Source organism: Lates calcarifer, linkage group LG17 (assembly GCF_001640805.2).
Source record: "Lates calcarifer isolate ASB-BC8 linkage group LG17, TLL_Latcal_v3, whole genome shotgun sequence".
In the NCBI taxonomy this organism is placed as follows: domain Eukaryota; kingdom Metazoa; phylum Chordata; class Actinopteri; family Centropomidae; genus Lates; species Lates calcarifer.
The window spans coordinates 23404593-23423494 of record NC_066849.1 but is presented as its reverse complement, the minus strand read 5'-3'; the positions used below and the strand labels follow the sequence as shown (position 1 = coordinate 23423494).

The window sequence follows — 18902 nt, the reverse complement described above, 5'->3', positions numbered from 1 at the left end:
TGTGATGTGCCTGAGTGTTACTGTGACTTTTGATCAGTACGTTCATATAGTAATCTATATACTTTAATTTCTCTTGTCACCATAACCACTCACTTTTTCCCTCAGTTTACTCTCAAAATGCTTTTGCTACTGCATGAATCATGAAGCATTATTATCACATGATGTCAAATGCTCAGAAAGATCTGCATTTTCCCAGTTTTAGTCTTGTATTTCAAGAGATTGTGTGATTATAACAAGCTTCATCTCTGGAAGTTTCCTTCACAGCATTTCTGAGTATACTTGTATGTGCCTGTGTGTGTGTGTATATGTGTATATGTGTGAGGGAGTGAGGGAGAGAGAAAGAGAGAGACATGGCAATATAATATATAGGGCAGACAGAGAGAGGGAGAGAAGGAGACAGGTCTGGCCTGGGTTGGGTTGGGCAGGTCAGTGTAGCAGCATTTGATTGTAAATAAGAGAGGAGTCAGTTCACACGCCGATCAAGTGACTGCCGGGAACAAGCGAGCCATTTGAATCAGGTGGCTATCTCCCTATCTGAGAGATCAGAGCCCTGTCACCCCCCCACCTGCCTCCTCCCTCTGCTCTCGTCATTGTGTGTTGCACAGTAAGGGACACACACACACATGCACACAAGTGAAATGACATGTCCCTCCCTGCTGGCTATAAGGGCAGGCAGAGTGGCTGGATGAGATTTCACTGTCTCACGTTAGGAGAGGAGAGGAAAGTAAGGAAAGGAGAGGAGAAGAGGAAAGAGGAGAGGAATAGCCCCTGCAGTGCTATAACATCCTGAAACCCTTCCTGTCATCAGCTCAGTTGTCTGTCCAGAATCAATGCAGGGAAACACAGAATGCTTTACTGCTGCATGCTTTGAATCATTTGGGATTTTAAAAGAATCCAATGTCTTTATATATCTTTAAGAGAAAGGTAAAGTTTACTGCCATGTTATTCTATTTATTCTATACTGCTCTCATGGTTAAACGATTATGCAGTGCTCTGTTAAACTGTCAAGACTTTATCTTAAATTTTAAGTTTTACCTTTAACGACAGGGCAACTTTTCTGCTCTTTTATTTTCACCATCACCTAATCTCTCATTTTTAAAAATGTATCATTAATTTTGTAAAATGTCAGAAACTGTTTAAAATGAACATCACAACTCCATAAGCACTCAAGGAACTGACAGTCCACGATATATTGAATTTACAATGATATAAAACAGGACATATTTGGCTTTTTTGCTTGGTAAGTTTCTTAAATCATGAACAATTAATCAGTCAATCATTTTGACTCTAAATGAAATAAGTGCTTCTTTTAATACGTAATGAATTAATTTAATATATAAGTAGTTAACTTCAATAATAACCCCCTGTACTTCGACCATAACACTAAAGAAACCTGAGCTTGCTCTTCAATAGCCTGGTTGTAACAGTAAAGGCCTATGAAAAATGGATCAAATAAAACATGAAAAGAGACACACACACATACACACACAAGGTTTTTTTTTTTTTTTTGTTATGTTGCGTCTTTAGAATGACCCCCAGGGTAGACGATGATGTGTGACAGCTGCTGCCTGTTCATATTGATTAAATGACAGCCAGGATCACTTACCGATTTACCAACTGACGGAGCTCAAAACGTGCGACGCAGCCCTGAGGGAGGTTTGAGGCCCGTTAGCCCGGACAGTTGATGTTCATAGCCGCTGCTTTAATGTGAACATCATCTCTCTCTCCCACTGTGACCCCACAGGACGCACATTAGATTACGCTGCTCGTTTTTGATGTCAGGACAATCAATACAATAACTTGTATACAAAAGCCAACTGCAGATTAAGTCATCATGATACACAGCCTAGTACTAATAAAATGTTAGGTCTAAAAAAATGATTTAAGTGAGTGCTGGTTGTCATGTTTGTGTACCAAACAAATAAGAGGGTTAAATACTATTATTTCTGGCCACAATTTCTGTAGTTTACACCTGAAGTCAGTTCTACTCAGTTTTAGCAATTATCTTTGTAAAATTGTATCATATTGTAAAAACCAAATTAGACTAGGTTGTTAAAGCAGCCTTTTCTTTAAAAACATATTAAAATAGAAGCAGTAAACAATTTTACAACCTACACAGAGTCTGTGGGTGGCTACCAGTAGAACAACAGTGGACAATATGACCGAACAAAGCGCAGCAGAAAAAAATACATCAGAATAGTGCAAAATTATACAAAAAAATATTATATAGTATTATATATTGTGTATATAAAAGTATTATATAAAAGAATAGAATAAAACAAAGCAGGATGAAATGTGACAATATGTGGCAGAACAGGATGGAACGGACAAATGAATTAGGACATTAAAAAAAATCAAAATATAAGAAGACGGGAAAGGTTGGTACAGCATATAAAATGGAGTGAATATAGCAAGAACTAGAGCCACAGGTCAATGATTCCTTCTCACATATAGGATTTTATTCAGCAAGATTCAACACAGAAAATTGTGTTGAAAAATGTCTTCATAAGAACATGCTGTTAAAGACTGTGAAGAATTATTTGAACTGAGGTGACAAGAAGGTACATTTCAAAAAAGAAAATGGGAAATTTGATTTAGAGGTTTTTATCTCACCGTCGCAGCCTGTTGGGTCTCAGTTTCTTGTTAATGGAGGTGAATATTTATAAAAGATTCTACTAACATCCTTCATTTTAAAAGCACAGTTTTAATAATGTTGAAAGTAAAATGGTTTATATATTGTCAGTGCACAAATATAGCATGGGGACAGGCTCTACAGATCAGGACAGGAGGAGAGAGAAGTGGACTTAATCAACAGGAAAGGACATGGCAGGAAGTGGACAAGCTGGACAAGTCAGGACATGACCTCTACAGTATAGGACATGACAGTATATGACTGGACATAACAGAATAAGACACTACAGGACAGGAGAGCGACAGCTGGACAGAGAAGGACAGGACAAAACAAGCATGTACTGGTCTGGACGGGAAAGGAAAGGACAAGACATAACAGAACAGTATGGTAGGAGGAGGACAGGACAAGATAAAGCTTGACTTAAAAGAACAAGCACGATAAGACAATATATCATATAACAGACCAAGACAGGACGTAGAAGATATTACGGCATAGGAGGACTGGTTATGATAGGACAGGGCAGATGAGGACAGGACTACAAAGGACTGGACTGAGCAGGACAGGGGTGGAACAAGCAGGATGAGACGGGACATGAGAAGAAAGATAAAGAAAGGACAGGACATGATGGAGAAAAGGAAGGACAGAACAGTATATATCAGGACAAGCTGTTATAGATAATACGGAACAGGACACTGCAAGAGAGGACAAAATCGCATTATAGGACAGGAGATGAAGGACGGGACATGAAAGGACTGAATAAGTCAGTGCAGAAAAGGACAGGACATGCTGCATTATGTGCCTATGCTTGTGGTGAGTCAACAGCACTGGCAGTACCGGGGACAGGCGGGACATTTGGCAACATTAACTGCTCCCAACTGTCCCAGTACTGAGAGTTTTGGCTCGTCCTGTGGACATAGAGAGTGTGTGGCCTTGGGAACGAGCCAGGTGAGGCTGTTGAGCACCGATTAAAGCAGAGATGGATCAATCACTTCAGTCTTCGGGGCCGGTGAGTGACAGCTAGCCTCGGGTAGCACACACGGAAACTATTGATTCCAAGTCGCCTTCTATCAGATCTCACTGAATTGCTCTTCTCAAGTCAACACTGTCAAGCATTCACAATTGCATATACACATACAATGATAAGAGGCCTTGTTTCTTTTACTCTGTCTGTCTCTCTTTCTGTCACTGTCTCTATCTAACATGCACTCACTTAGTCTGGTTGACAGGACTCTTGCTGTGTGTGAATCTCTGTTAGCGGGAATGACCCTCTGGCCATGTTTTCTAACAGGGCTACAGGATATTTAGCAGCAAGGAGGGAGGTTTCTATGGCACTTAAAGGAAGCTGTTAACCATAAAATGTCATATACTAAATACTTTACAACTCGTGAAGAGGTGCAGCCTGAAAAACTCTTTGGTTAATATTAAAAATTACTGAAAAATACTGTGGATATAAATGATCTAACAAACATCATTTCTATAAATGGCAAAATTGAAATGTGAATTCAAGGCAAACCAATCTTATTAATCTGATCTGAGTAAACTTCTCCTACAAAATCCAATGTCAAAGCTTTCTTTCAGTGATATTTGCAGTGTTCCTCAACTCTGACGTATTATCCTCCGGATAATAACAGTGCATGGGGTTTGTGTTTATATAAATATTTCAACTTTGTTTCTGGGAAAATGTTTTATCAGTCAGTTTGGTATGGAAGATAGCACTTAATACTACAATACCCATTAGATTTGGAAGTGGTTGCTTTGGAGAAGAAGCCAGTCAGAGCTGTAGCAAATTCAAAAGAAATTGTCATTACAATTAGGAACAAAAACTGTGGCATAAAGTTCTCCAAATTCATCAAAAAATGACCCTGGTCTCTCAAGGAAAAAGAGAGTTCATGGTGGAACCAAAGACCTTGAGTGGATGTAGCTATCGTAACCCTTGTCAAGCAGGAGCAAAATTAGGAAACAGTGTGATGTTAAACTGTAAGCGTACTTTGTAGTTTCAGTTCACCATTAGCAAAGCATGCAATAGAACTTTAAAGTCTGTGACTGGAAGTTTCCCACTGAAATGCTCTTAGGGTAGTAATAGTCATAGCTGACTTTTCTCCTCAAGTTTTTATGTGCACAGGGTGAGGCCTTTATCAGATATTTACTAACACAGCTGCTCATCTTTACTAGTGATTATACAACCAGAACAGTTTTATGTCCGTCCAAGTTTTGGATGTGCTCCAACTGCCTGTCACTCACACATTGTCTATGGAGAAATTGAACAGGGCTTTTACTTCAGGGTCTGCGGATGCCCAAAATAACTTTTTTCCCCACTTTGCAACTCTATTGTAAGGTAACAGCAGGAAGGACACAATGTGCATTGAATAAAAGTTTAATATATACTTTAAGAAGACAGGAAAAATGAAAATACATATCATCTCCAAACAAACAAATGAACATAAAAAGCCTCAGTGTGGCCGTGGATGATGGGAGGGGAAGTCTGTATTGGGAGCAGTGGCCTAATAAGGCTAAATACCAGACTGTGAATAATCTCCCAGTAAACTGTCTACTCATGAAAAACACAGAGATGCAACAGCAGCAACTCTCGCTTTCTGCCTGGCTGCCCTCCCTCTGTGCCCCCCCACCTCTCTCTCTCTCTCTCACTCTCTCGCTCTGTCGCTCTCTCTTCTCTCTCTCTCTGTCCACACCGTTCTCTGTCCCTCTCTTCTTTACTTTCTCGCTCCTGTTCTCCTCCTCCTCCTCCTCGCTCCTCGTCTCGTCTCAGTAAGTAGGATAAGGCTTGGAGAGCTCTGTCGTCGTGGTAACTGCCAGAAGTATTCAGTTTGAAGTTTGAGGAGGTCAGTTTGCGGGTCAGAGTAAGTCCCCCCCAATCCCCCACCCACAAACACACATACACACACACACACACACACACCGCACACCACACACACAAACACAGGGCCTAAGCAGAGAGTAGGGGTGTTGAGGGGACCCCCACATGGGCCTGGGCCCTTATACATGAGGGGATGAGGTGGGGGAATAGATGTTTTTGGAGGGGCAAAGGGCCACTGCAAAGCCCTGCATCTAAAACAGTTGTGGTACCAGAACTTTTTCAATTTCTGGGATTGAAATTAAGCTGATTATGAGCGATATCTGACTCGGATTTACTCTTTGTTATAATTGGATTTTTTGCAGTTCAGTTACTCTGGTGTTCATTTCCATCCCTTTAGTATGATGATCAGCAAACTTAAACCTCAGTGACTGCTGCTTTTATGCTCATATAACATGAAAGAAAACTGTGCCTCCTAAAGAAAGGGAAAGTAAAGTAAATGAGTCAATACCACAGTTTTAAATAATATATTTCAAGTTAAAGTCAAATTTACTTTCATGAAAGTTTCTTTAATTTTCAGTAGATTTTAATTTTCTAAAAGGCAACAAGTATTGAAAGTTTTACTGATGAAAAACTACAGTAGTGTTAACAAAATTACCATGGTAAAAATGCTCATTTTGCATAATGACTCATTTGGTGATGTTAATTACCTTTATATGAATATGTTAGCAAAATTTTAGCATTGTAGCTCGTCAAAGTAAAGCTTATTTAAAGTACTTCATATACTTTTGTTTTATCAAAATTTAGTAACTGTGTAGAAACAATCAAATAGATGCTTTGTAGTAAAATGTATTATATTATTAATGTAACATAAAGTAAAAATATATGTGCAGAAGTAAATGCTTAAGTTGGAGAATGAACCTAAATCCGTTTTGGCAGTGAGCTGACACTTCAATCCATCCAAAGCAAGTACAGTTATGTTTTCCGGAAGTAAACGACACAGAAGCTGGTACAGGACCAGCACCCCAAAAAACAAAAACATTAATTCTGGCCCAGCCAAGGCCCAACGGTCACCAAACCTTTTGTGTTGTTGTCAATGAAACTTTGTTGTTGCCTTGACTGTGGGCCAAACACTCCCTGGGCACATAAACAGCTCTGGCTGTGTGTAGACTCGACTCACACGGACACCTTGAACAACACTCCCCAGCTTTGGGAATGTAGTTTCAGCTCATCAGTCTCAGAAAACTGCTGCTGCACCACGAGCAAACACATGAAGTCCTCCACTGCCACCACACTGCCACTGCAGGTGCAGCCCCCTCAGCCCCACATGTTGTAAAACACAACTAAGTAGGCAGGTTGTAAAAACTGAGCTTAAGTCTATGAAACAACAAGCTACTGGAACCTTCTTCTGTACTACAAAAATACCAACGTTAGAAAGATTTCTAGCATTTTCTTTGGGTTTTTGTGGGAAACTGATCATAAATTAAGTTTCTGTTCTTCTTGCCCCACTGCCAAATATGAATTATTTGTTTTTAAAGGCCAGTATGGCAGCATCAATACTATTTAAGCTCTGAGGCAACAGGAAGAGGAAATCAGGTTATCTAAACATGAAAACAGCGTTTCCGATATTTAGTACAAACTTTAGTCTTTAGTCTTTTTTTTCTCAATTTCCTTTCTCTCATAGTTTCTCTGTCTCTCTCTCTTTTCCTTTCTCTCTCTATTCCTCCGTCTCTATCCTAGGTGGTTTCTGATGTAAATGTTTTCAGTCAGTTGGCGGCTGAGTCTCAGCAGGTGGTCCACCAAATCCACAGTAACCCCCGGCAACCCCTGTCCAGCCAATCCAAACGCTGCCCTGCCCGCCACTCTGCTTAGTTAGCCCTGACAGGACCCTCTCTATGTGTGTGTGTGTGTGTGTGTGTGTGTGTGTGTGTGTGTGAGTAACAGAGAGAGAGAGAGAGTAAAGCATTTGAGAAGCAGTACTCAGCGGATAGGGTGTGTTCTTGGAGTGGTCATTAAAAGTTTATTAAAAAGTTTTCAACCGTTGGGAAAATGGGTTGGAGTATCAGTGAGCATGGATGCAATTGTGTATACTGAGTGTGTGTGTGTCTGTGGGCGTGCTCATTACTACAGCTGCTTCCTCACCTCAGAAACATTATCAGTTTCTCTTCTGTATGTTTTTTGTATTACTGTTGCTTTTTTTAGTTGATAAATTAAAATATTTCAGGCTCATTCTCTGCAGGTTGTTTAGAAGCATTCTGGGAAATGTAGCAAGTCACCCCCTGAGGTGGTAGATCATGTGCATTGAGTGAAAGCAGGAGTACTATAGAAGTAATTTTCACTTTATTACAGGCACCTATAATAACTATATGATAACTGTAATTACAGTTAACTAATAATGATGATAAATCTTTAATCAGGATGATGTATATGTAGACCATTTTGAATCACTTGTACAGATTCTTCTGTATTTTTCTTTATAATAAATTGCAAAAAATAAAAATTGTAAGTTGGTAATGCTAGCATTCCTAAAAATGACTTGAAACATCACCAAGACAGTTTCTGAAATAACTAATTATACATTAGATTTTTAGGAAATAGTTTTTGGCTTCATTAGTCTTCTCTGAGTCAACTAATGAACTGTTTTGTTACTGTAATTACCTTTTGAGTTTTGAATAAACTGATAGTTCAGTTTGACTCAAATGCACTGAAAACAGACCCTGTCTCTTCAAAAACTTCAAACATCATGATCTTATTTGTTCATCTGACACACAGCATTATATATAATGATTGAATTTTTTCTTACCCATTAATAAAGACCTTGAATCAATAGTCATTACTAACAGACCTTAAAAACACTTTACTAAACACAATTTTCTTAAAACAAGAGAGTGAAATTATTGGGAGACACTAAACAGCTACTTGGAGGTAATTTGAGTCAAGTTGATTAATGACACTTGTGTTTACCATCATTCATTCAACTAAACTTGTGTCTTTTTGAGCCTATGAGTGATTTACAGCAAAGTGTCAACTGAACCCCCAAAAGTACAGCAGACAGTTGAGTGTTAAAAGACAGTGATTTGTCTGTTTATGTTTTGTGGTGCAAAAATTCAGGAGCCACTTGAGCATGTCAAAGTTGTTTACTTAAAATGATAATATTGTGGAAATATAACTTATTTTTGTGTAGATACAATAATTGCAGAGCCCTGTATGGACAGTCATGTACAACACAACAAATGCACCATAAGGATCTGTTCATATGAAGTACTCACAACACATCTAATTAAACATGAGTCAGCTTTCAGTTTGCTGCTCAAATTCTACCACCAATCGCTTGTTCAAATCCTCACAGAGCTCAATGTTCATATCCTCTCCATTTTTTCCTCCCTTTTCTGTCTACATCTGCCGCCTCTCTCGTTTTTCCCTCCCTTTCCCTCCTTGTGTGACTGGTACGGTAACGATAATGGCGATCACCTGAAGACATTTTTATAAAATGTTTGTGTGCATGTGAGTGTGAGAGTGAGAGAGGGAGAGAGACGCAGTGGATGGATGGTGTAAATGTCTGAACTATCATCAGCTTTGATTGGCTTTGAGTGGCTCTGAGTGCTGGGTCCATCCCATCAGCTTTCCCGGGTCCTTAGGAGCAGCGGGTTGTGTGAGTTTCTGTGTGTGTATGTATGCGTGTTGCCCATGTCTTTTCTGTGTCTCTGCAATTTCTACGCGCAGATAGGTGCCTGCATGACCATATTAAGTCCCTGTATGCCCTACAAACTACAAAACCATACCAGGGCATCAGGGAGGCTGAGTGGTTTTAGAGACTGCAATTCAGACAGAGAATGCAGGTTGAAACTATTTCAGCAAGCAACTGCCCTACTAAAGTGCCCCTGAGCAAGACATTAAATCCCTATCCCCAGATAGTAAATAAATAATACTATATTTGTACAACAAACACACTATAAACAGTGTGTTTGCTCCTTTCAAAGAAGAGACTACGTCTAACATAACAACCTACAGCTGCTTCATACATGCTATTGAGTGTCCTCATTTACCTGTTCTGAAAACTTTTTCTTTATAAACACTGCTGCTGCTAGACTGAAAGTGCATTAGTTCTTCAGTGAAAAAGGTTGACTAAGTCCTTGCTTCTCAATAAACAATTCAGTGATGAAAGAAAAATCACTACCCAGGAAGTGTCGTCAACCAGATTACCCGACTACTCCCGCTCTTCTCTGAACTCCATACATACCAAAGACAGCACTGGAGGGAAGAGAAAGGCTCCTAGTTAATGTTTAACCAGGCTGTGTAAAGACAGAGTCAGATAACTGAGCTTATTAGCAAATAGACGTATGTGTGTGGGACAACACGTATGGAAATACTGCAGCTCTGAAGAGACAGTGAAATACTCTTTATGTACAAAGAAAAAACATGTAAATATAATATGATTAAATACCGTGAGCTGTGTAGTGTATTACCTGTAGATGTGACCGTGGGAATTATGATGTAATAAATGTACTTTTGAAGTATCAGTTACACTATATCTGATAAGGTCAAAATTAAAAACAAAATGTGTATACATACAGACAAATTAAAGGAGAATCCTGAAAAATGAGTGGAGAAGCACCATGACAATGCCTCCACAATGTCAAGGAGCATTAAAACTGTTCTGGTGGCACATGTTGGTTTTTCCTCCTTCCTTTTTATCACCGGTCTGTATATATGAATATATAAATATATAGAGTGATTGATTGAGTTTCTAGTTGTTGATGTTGATAAGAGAAGGCGTAACTGGGTCATAAAACTTTATCAACAGGTGGAAGACAATGTCAAATGTGTATTTGAAAATATACATTTGTCAAATTAAGTTTCTGCAGGAGACCAAATATATGATCGCACTTCATCCCCGGTCTGTGTTCATATGTGCAAACATGGATGTCTGCATGTGTGTTAAAAAGAGAAAGCACTTTTTTTGGCCAAGTTGGCATAACTTGTACTGAGTGTGTGTGTATGTGTGTGTTAGGTTGTGTGTGCGTGTGTTGGTGTTTTGTATAGAAAGTGCTGTGTGCAGTAGAACGGGGGATTTGGTGCCATCAGCACAGTGATGTCAGCACACAGAGACAAACAAAGCCAGAATCCAAACCCTCTCCCAACTACCCACAATCCCCCTGGACACTGTGGGGGGCCCTGCCTGGGGGCCCTGTGCTATTAACACACATACACGTCCACAGTAACACAAGCTCTCTCTCTCACATGCACACACACACACACACACACACACAGAAATTAACACATATGCACTTGCGTTAACAAGCTTGGTAAACACATTCATGTAATGCATACACACATGGACATAGTATAGGTAGCGTACACTCACTTCTACTGTACATGTATACATATGCCCAATTATACATTGACATATGTATAATAATATACAGTCATGCAGTGTATACCTCTTTAGCCACCATTTGTATAAGCAAAAGTCTTTCTACATATACATTTACACTGGAATAAAACAGGATTATTTGGTTTGTACACATGTTCCAACTTAGAAAGTGAAAGTACTTTTAGGAAACTAAAAAACAACTGTAAATTACACTGAAGTAAACCCGACTGTAAAATACAGTTTGAAACTTCAACTGTAAAGTGAGGTATTTTTTATGAAGGTAAAAGTAGCTGTCTTTAATACAAACCGAATACCAACTGTAAACCCAACTGGAAACTTAAACTGAAACCAACTGTAAAGCGATGTACTGTTAAGGAAAGTAAAACCATTTAATATTTCAAAACCAAGCATTCAACACTTTTTTTAGAAAAGCAAAACAGACACAAACTTTGGAATAAGTCATTAAGACTCTCATTTGGTTCCTACAAACCGACAACCGTTTTGTTGGACACTGTGCTATGTCACTGTATTAACTCTGTAACAGCAGCGAGTGAGCAGTCAAATCAGAAACACACCTCTGTTTGCTTTGGCCTGGCCCTCTGCCACGCTGCACCAGCCTCAACTGCATGCCTTGCAAATGGGGGATGACATTACTGTTATTGTATTCGTGGTGGAGTTCATATGAATATACAGTGACTGTACCGAGGCAGATGTTAATATACTGTAGATATGATAATGTGTTTAGATTACATAACATAGGCTGTTGTTATCTTTAGGCGGTCAGCTCAAACTGATGACAGAAAACTCAGATGCTGAAAACAACAACAACATATTGGCAACACCTGTAACACTGGTTTTCTACAGGTTTTCATTATCACTCTCTTTACTTCCATCACTGTTAGGTTGAGGTAGGTGTGTAAGTGTACCCTTACATTTTTCAGTCAAGTAATATTACTTTGCTGTACAAGGGGATGCAACTCTTAAACCTCACTGACTGCCACTACTGCTAATAGATACATTTGTTTTTGTACCTATGCCTTTTTGTGAAATATGGAAGATCATTGTTAGCATAGTTAAATGATAGAGAAGGAAGAGGCTAGAAGTCCTGGTCGGAAAGGTTCTTAACTACACCTCACTTTTGTTGTGTCAGTCACACCACCAAAAACATAGTAGTATTCATGTAGTGTTGTTGAACAAAAATCGATATAATCTGTTTACTTTTCATCCAAACTCAGAATTAGTTCTGTTCATCTGTAAATGTTCAGATGGTGGAGTTAGTTTATACTATTCATTATAGTAGATGACCTACAATAAAAACTGATGGTGAAAATGGAAACCTTGGTACTAATGTGTATTATCTAAACAGCTTTCTGTTGTAGATTAAATCAGTGTCTTGTCATAAATTAGAGTTGGATCACACCATGTCAGCTGGATGGTGTGACCATCTGAAAGAAGGCAAGTTTAATGCAGCTATCTCCTTGTCGAACTGTTACACAACAATTAGCAACTGTTGCTGTTTTTCTCTGCTCTTTAAATGCCCTTCTGTCCGAAACAGTAAGAGCCAGACGAGGGCTGGTAGTGTGTGTTTGTGTGTGTGTGTGTGTGTGTGTGTGTGTGTGTGTGTGTGTGTTGCTTTTTTTGGGCAGTGAGATTGGGGTAACTGGGCATACTGTACCCAAACAGGTCCTCATTGTGCTGGGGAAGGAAGAGCTGGGTCGTACTGCGCTCTATTCAGCCAAGTTTGGAATGAGGGGGGGCACTATGTGTGTTTGTTTGTATGCATGCTTTTGTATGTATGCACTGGTGCTCAGGAGTTCACAACAACTACTGGGAGGTTTAGATGCATACATCCACTATGCGTGTTTAGGGGGATGGATTTTATCTGAGCACCCTCATCCCTCTTCCAGATCCTCTCTGGGTGTATGTGTGTGTGTGTGTGTGTGTGTGTGTGTGTGTGTGTATGTGTGTGTGTGTATGTGTGTATGTGTTGGAAGGGGGGCAACAATAGCTTCCTTTGACCCCTATAATGAGGGAGCTCTTCATATTCAGATGGCTGCTAGTAGTTTTGCTGCTACATTAGTTTTAGCCAAACCTCACATCAGTTAAACACAACACCACAGAGTCGGCTTTAACTTTCTGCAACTAAATTTTATTACAGTGCATCAGAAGGGAAGAAAACTTAGTTACTAGCCTGAACTGTAGCCACTTGTTGCCTGGTAACACAACTCTGCATCTGGCAGCATTGGGAACTGTTGTGGGTGTACAAGGATTCACTGTGAACTATGACCTTTAAGTCTCAGCAGCTTTTCACCAAGGCTGGGTGTTTTATTAATTCGCTTCCTATAAATTCAACCACTCCAGTTCTACTAAAAATACACTGAATGGATAATGTTGTGGTTATTTTTGTTTCAGTAAAATGCCAATCACTCATCAAAGAAGGCTGAGCTTCTATAGGTGCCAGTCTTCCTGTGCTGTTTGGCCATCACTGCTGCTTCTACCCAGATCTTCATCTAAATACTGCAAACAAATCAGAAAATTTTAAGGCAATATTTGTAGTAAATTTTTTTGTTTTGTCTTACTTTCTCAGTGACGTAACAGAAGAGTGAAGATGCAACCAAGAGACCAGGACACTGCATGAACCGGATGGCAAATGGGGACCGGTAGGTTTGGGGAATACACACACACACACACACACTCACACACACACAGTGAGTCCCATAGAGAGACACAGCAATGCCCTGGAGGGTGCCAGTCATGCCCAGCTTCCGCTGCGCTCCAAATTGAGCGTGGCACAGAGTGTATGAAGTCAGCCGTCTGGAAGAGAGCCAAGCATTGTTCCTCCAAGCAGCTGGATGGTAATTACTAGAAAGAAAGAGAGAGAGAGGGGGAGAGAGAGAGAGAGGGGCTCTGCCACCTCACTACTGTTGCTTGTGCTTCCTCTCCCGGTGCATGTATCATATAGGAAACTGATTTATATGGTAAAAAAAGAGCTGGGAGTCAGACAACAGAGGATGGACTTTGCATGTACAGAACCAGTGGTGCAGTGGTTGATCGAAATGCGTTGAAACTGTGGCTCCAGTCAAAGAACAAAATATTTTTAAAAATCACATGGAATATTGTGCAAGGAGAGAGAATAAAAGCCCAAGATGCTCAATCAAATAGAGTTTAGATTGCAAACACAACAAAGCTAATACAATGTGCAGGAGACAAGATGTTGTTTTCATTTTAAATCTTAATGTTGAGTGTTTTTAATGCAATCTTGTTATTTCACCAGAGGGGAAATGAAAGCAGCTTTGCCAAAGCTTAACCCAAAGGCCCTTTGTTAGAGGGTAGTAGGAAGTATATGAGGTTCACATTTGATAACAGGTAAGAAAGGTCCTGCTTTGTTTTGTTTTGTTTTTTTTTAAGTGGCATTTTTAATTAGCTGAAGGTTATGTGTTGATGACATTAGAAAATAAAATGGTCAGTTGCTGATATTAACATGTTTTATTTTGTTCATTTTCAGTGAATAGAATATATATTTTACTGAGTCCTCAGCTACAGTACATTTACAATGAACATACCCACACCAACTGAACTTTCAGTGGATTTAATCATCCCCTTCATCTCTGCATACATACCTCAGTGTGTTTTGTAATGCCTAGCATGTGTGTTGTGTACATTTATCTGATCACAAAAAGAGAATGATAGACATAAAGTAGGACATATGATGCTGGAAGGCGATAGAAGAGGAGAGAGGGTGGGAGGTGGAGAGAGCTTTGCAACTGCCCAGGCCTGAGGAATGTGTCAGCTTGCTGTCAGATATATGCTGCTTTGTCATGAGACCGCAGAGCACTGGAAACACGTAAAGTTGCCTTTTTCACACCTTTGACTCCTCCCGCCCTCCTTCCTCCACCTCCCCTCTCCACACACACACACACACACACACACACGCACACACACAGTGGCAGCAGTAGCCAGGCCAGTGCTAGTGCAGCTGTGACCAGAACAATAGCATTCCTCAGGTTTTAAACGCCTGGCACTTAGATTCCTAACAGTCAAATTCCTGGCGGGGAGAAGCTGGGGGTTGCTATAGGACGCTGAGAGCTGTAAGACGCCGTGTAAGGAGACGTACAGCTGTAAAGCGCTGTGTGATTTGTGTTTTTTTTATGAGAGGAATGTATTGGTTCATGGGGATGGGGTGATGCTCTGTTGTTCCACCTCACGTTCTGTTTCCTCAGATGTGACATTTTCAACACTCCAATTTTAGCAGTTTAGGTCAAGAAGCGTCCTGCTGCTTTGTCGGGGCATCATGTGTCAATGGAGGCACCTGTTAAGTCAACATGTGTGTCTTGTAATTTGTTTTTGGCACATGTGGAGCCGAAAACTACACAGATGTGTTGAAAGTGACACATTAGTTTTAAGTGTTAAATTAGGTGTTAACAAAAGAAACAAACAAGGATATGTGGTATGAGTATATATTCTCTCTTCTAATGATGCAGAAAATACAAACAAAAATATTTTCTAAGCAGTTTTGCATTTGATTTCTCAAGAAACAAACTTACAGAAGATTAAATTATTCCCTATTCCCAATTTTATTTATTTGCTTCACACTGAAAAGATTTCAGATATCCTTATTCAAAAGGTTTTATTTTTTAGAAAGTCATCAGTCCCTTATTTGTTCTCCCTTTTTGTTCATTTAAACTGTTCAAAGCAGTATTTGTGCTACTACGGTGGTCTCATAGATTATTAATATTTCCACTCATAATGCTTTATTTTGAAATCCTGTCAATAGGTGATTTAAGAAAAGCCCAAATACTGTGCACTTCACATCATGTGCACCTCCTCTGGTGGCTTCAGTTCACACAGCACTGAGCTGCCCAACTATCAGCCCATCTGAAATAACCCCAAAAATAACGATTCTCTCATTAACCACGCCTGTTTCACAATTTAAATATAAATGAATCTAATTTAGAAAACCACAGCCACGATGAAGGAGACTCATTTAGAGCCAATCTAAAATTAATGAGGGCATCTGAAGAGAGAGAGGGAGAGAGAGAGGAGAGAGGGGCCCTGCGTGGCTTAACAGATACCAGAGTTAACAAGCTACTGTACTTTAAACACTGGAAAATCCCTATTAATTTTAAAGTTAACGCACTACTGTACTCTGAATGGTGGAAAAGTGCTTTAATGTTAGTTCAAACACATTACAGCGACATTTTCAGACTGACTCTTGGCCTCTCTCTGTCAAACCTCCTTTATGTTGTCAAATGCCAGAATTTATCAGACTCTGCCTTGTCATGCAGAATTATAATTTTCTGGACATTTTTTAATACAGTGGCATGTGACTATGTTGGTGCATGTGTGCTGGATTCAACCCTTAGACCTTAATGCTGTCAAATTTACTGACACAGTTAAAAATCAATGACCAGTAGAGACAGCTACAGTAAAAGAAATAGAATCTCCTCGTGATGCATTTTACTTCAGTGAAACCTCCAAACAATTTGTCTTGCAACTGCAATGCAGCCAACATACATATAAATAGGGTATGCAAGTGATAAAGTCTCCGGGGGAATTGAAAGGACTACAGGTTTGTGTATAAATCCATCTGGGGCTTAGATTTTTCTCACTTTAAAAAGCACATTTTTACTGACATGCCGTCCGTAACGTCCTTTGCCTCAGCAGCCGCTCGAGTGGTTCCAGCAGATGCCAGCCAGCTCCCACAGTGACTGTTTGGTTTTGCAGGTTTAATTCCCAATGGGTTTGGGTCCAGAGTGATTAGGCTGTGCCCTAAAGGCCAGCGGGCTTGTCAGGTGTCTCCACACATTAACGTTGTTCTGCTCACACCCTGAGCCGACAGCACAGCGAGGCAGAGGGGGAAAGAGAAATGCTGATCTGGCATGGTGGGAGGCACAGACGGATGGAGAGAAATTCCATGTTTAATTGTATTGTTCATACACTAAATAAGCTTTGAAAATATGTTTTAATTTTTATAAAGATTGAGTGGACTTACCTAACAATAAAAAGAGTCCTTTCAAATTCAGTGGGTTATTAGCAGTGTTTATAAGGTTAAATGACTATTGACTGTACAGTTGTATCTTGTTTATTTTGTCTTGGAAGTTGTACTTAATGCAAAAAAACTACATTTTGATTGTATCTTGCCTCCATAATTTAAAGTCTTTCATGTTGAAAAAGGCTTTACACAAAAGGAGAATGGTCACAAATGTAATATTCCTCTAGATAAAAGTGTAGCCACTGAGATTCAAATACTTTTTCTGGAGAAGGAAAGTAGATTTTTAGCGTAGTACAATTCTGAAACTTGTGACAGTTACTGGTTTTGATTTGGTTTTTCATCTATGGTGATGTTAAAAAGTAGACTTTTACATAAATACAAGGTGGAAGTTATGTACATTTCTTTTGACTGAGGTACATGTCCCTTTTCTTTTCTGATGACTTTTCTGCTCTCTCCTGTTTGTAAAAGCAACACACTGATGGATGCTACCTCAACATTTTCCTTAGCCTTTAACCCTAAAACCAGCCGAGAGATAACACAACCGACTTTTCCCTGCTGGATTCAAATAAACTTGCATTGTGTCTGTGCACAAACAACTTCCTGCATACAGACAAGCAGCTTGTTAACGGGGGCGGCCAAACAAAAAACTAAAACTCTTCCTGCTTTTGACCTCCAACCCCATCCTACCCCACCCACACCCTCCACATACACAGCATGGTGCAGCTATGGGGTGCGATGTGTGTGTGTGTGTGTGTGTGTGTGTGTGTGTGTGTGTGTAGTGTGTAGGCAGAGGAGGTGATGTTAGATTTTAGAATGGGGTGGGGGGTGGGGACTTGTGTCCTGTTCTGAAGGAGTGGAGGAATAAAGTGGAGGAGGTGGAGGGAGGAGGGGAGATGAGGAGACCTGCTGAGAGGGCAGCCTATATACACTCCTCCTCCTTCCTGCTATACCTCTCCCTCCATCCCTCGACTCTTTTCACCCCTCCTTCTCCTCCTTCCTCCCCCTCTGTCTCCAGCCGTGGGGGTAAAGTACATTACATGCTTGCTAATCAAACCTCCATTACAAGTTTGGATGGAATGAAGCAAGAGTCTCAAGTCCTCTTCTTCTTTCCTCTTTCTACTCACTTCAGTGTGTCTCCTTCACCTTCCCTCTGCTCCTCCATCTTCTCCAAAAGTCTCTCAACTTTTAACAGTGTGTAATACACTGGAATTATAAAATAGAAGAAGGCAGAGTCATTTTTATGACACCACACTTTGATCCAACAAGTATAAAACACTGAAATCAAACATGATTTGACAACATGGATTAGTCATTGCAGAAGGTTTTTCAGTGGTTGCTATGATGTCACTTTGCAGCAACTTTCCAGCAATTTTTGAAATTATCAAAGTATAAGTTTGAACAACTTGGCAGCTGCATGAAAATTGTACACTGCATTTCAGAGGATGTCATAAAATATATACTGGCTGCAGGTCACAACCAAAATGTGCTAGAACCACTCTGAGTCTGAATTCCAAGTAGGGAACACAACTCTTATTTTAGTTTGAAATGCAACATCTGATGTTACCTCAAAATGAACATGTCAAACATTTTAATACAACTTTAAAATGTTTAGAACTCAGCATGGCTAAAAGCCTTTAAGAGCCCCACTCATGGTCTGACACCAAAATCAGTGGTGTCTGTGGCACTATAGAAAAGGCAACAACATCATTAAAATCCACAGAGTTTGTCCTCTTTGGCACCAAAGAGAAAAAGCTTTCATGACAACCTATCTATTAGAATATAAGATATCTTGTGTATGTGTGATGGTGCCTCTGGAGGAAACATCAGATAGTCAATAGTCAAAATCATGAAGACTTATCCTCCTGGGGATTGTGAATAACTATACCAAAATGGCAAACATTTCATGCCAGTCTGGCTTGTCATATTTAGCACCAGAACCAGAGTATAAGAACATGGAGTGATGGCCTTTGATTCTACTCTGTCTAGTTTCAGACTGGATTTTCACTTACAAACCACTATAAGCTAAACTAACTAACAGAAGCTCACATAGAATAGTACACTGCTTTGAATAAGCTGCAAAGCCCCTTCAGAG

General features: G+C 39.9%; 1 long non-coding RNA gene across 7 annotated transcripts in view; it reads left to right on the top strand.

Annotated features, from left to right (window-relative positions):
• Positions 1 to 18902, top strand: part of LOC127143480 (uncharacterized) — a 151455-nt gene that overhangs the window by 122872 nt on the left and 9681 nt on the right. For 5 of the 7 annotated variants that reach the window (XR_007814935.1, XR_007814934.1, XR_007814932.1 and 2 more), the window contains one exon: positions 13406 to 13478. This is a non-coding gene — a long non-coding RNA (uncharacterized LOC127143480). Of the gene's footprint in view, positions 1 to 13405; positions 13479 to 14092; positions 14185 to 18902 lie in introns of all 7 variants that reach the window. The other 2 variants (XR_007814933.1, XR_007814936.1) reach the window with 1 other exon arrangement.